This window comes from Gekko japonicus, unplaced genomic scaffold (genome assembly GCF_001447785.1).
Source record: "Gekko japonicus isolate JY-2015 unplaced genomic scaffold, Gekko_japonicus_V1.1 scaffold237, whole genome shotgun sequence".
NCBI lineage: Eukaryota > Metazoa > Chordata > Lepidosauria > Squamata > Gekkonidae > Gekko > Gekko japonicus.
The window spans coordinates 286,497-288,116 of NW_015161955.1; the positions used below are offsets into that span (position 1 = coordinate 286,497).

The 1,620-nt window shown below is 52.7% G+C and overlaps 1 protein-coding gene across 2 annotated transcripts in view; it reads right to left on the reverse strand.

Moving 5' to 3' along the window:
* The window catches only part of RDX (radixin), a 52,371-nt gene extending 52,002 nt beyond the window's left edge, over positions 1-369 (reverse strand). For both annotated transcript variants that reach the window (XM_015429492.1, XM_015429491.1), the window contains exon 1: positions 104-369. The gene's annotated coding sequence lies outside the window, so the exon portion shown is untranslated. The remainder of the gene's footprint in view (positions 1-103) is intronic.
* Between the last annotated feature and the right edge of the window lie 1,251 nt (positions 370-1,620).

The window sequence follows — 1,620 nt, forward strand, 5'->3', positions numbered from 1 at the left end:
CCCGGGCAGGCGCCGGTGGGAAGAAGCGAGCCGCGGCCTGGCAGCCTCCAAGGGTGGGCACAAGCCGCCGCCGCCGCGCCCCCAGCTTCCCTCTCCCCCTCACCTGGCAAGGGCTGAGGCGTCGAACTCTCGCCGGTCGTTGCCGCTTTCCCCGCTCGACAGCCGAGTCGGCTTCGGCCAAGGGGGAGGCTCGCCCGCGCAGCCCCCCCTCCCGCAGCCGGCCAGGAGGCGCTGCGGGGCCGCTTCAAGCGTCGGCGCTCTCCTCCTCCTCCTCCCCCCCGAGGGCTCGCTGGTGATCCCGCCGCAGGAGACGCGGAAAGGCGGCAGCGCCGCGTCTACTGACAGGTCGGCAATATGGCGGCGGCCGTTTAGATTTTCCTCCCTATCAGAGATGTTGGCGCCTCCGTTTTCTCACCGGGCATGCGCGCTGAGGACCCGAGCATGCGCGTGCCAAAGGACTGAAGCGGCTTTCCCTTAACTTTATTTTGGGCAGGGGGGGGGGGGAAACCGAAGCTTGGAGTCACGTGGGTGAGTGGGCTTTTTGATGGGGAAACTACCGCATAGAAGAGGGGAGAGCTGGGGGGAAGAAGGGGGGGGGAGCGAAAGACCCCTGCTGGTAAAACTTCCGCGGCATGCGCGTTGATTTGGGAATAAGTCTCACTTGAATCAGTGGGATGTATCCCCGAGTAAAGAAGCAAGTAGTACATACCGATTAACCTCTTCTTCTTCGGCCGTTTTAGCCCACTGAGTTAAATGGCACTTATAAAAGTGCTAATTGGTCTCTTGCGCTGAAACCATAACCAGTTACGACCTTCCTAAATCGATCGAAGTCAATGGGTTTCGAAAGGTGTAAGTCTCTTGAGGATTGCACTGATCTGATGAGGTCGGAGAGTCTCACTGAACTCCATGTATCAACCGCGCATGCATAGGATCGGGTGCTTGATGGCACCTACAGACTCGTTTTTAAATTAGAGAGTACCCCCTACACGTGGTCAGTGTTCCCTCTAAGCTGAGTTAAGGGTCAGCTAGCTCATCGTTTTTTTAGCCTCCGGCTGACACATTTATGTCTTGGCTCAGGGAAGGATGGCTCCAGAGCAAACCAATTTATGCAGTAGCCAAACTGCTTCCTCACAACTTTAATGCCAGTAGCTCACAAAGTAGAATTTTGGCTTACAAGACTCCACAGCTTAGAGGGAACATTGCAGGTGGTGTGTCTTGAAAGTTCCTAGGACGGGTTCATCATGTTCGTAGAGTTCATTTCACTTTGCCCAGTTTTTTACATTCACCTTGTGCACTAACGTTATGTGTAAAAAAAAGATTCTATGCAAGGTAATTTGAAAATCATTGACCTGAGCTGTGTCAAAATAGTAAGTGGTTCCAGTTGTGCAGTCCTGCTTTGTAAAGAGCACAGTACCATTTTGGACTTCACTCCCATGTCCATTTATGTGGGAATGATTAAAAGAAGTCAGTGAGACTTGCTTCCAAGCAGTAGTGCATAAAATAGGGTTGCCAATCCCAGGCTGCAGTCACACACACTAAATAATCCACTTTCAATCTACTTTCAGTGCATTTTCCAACTAGATTTTACTGTGGGTGTGAACTGGAAAAATCCAGTTGGAA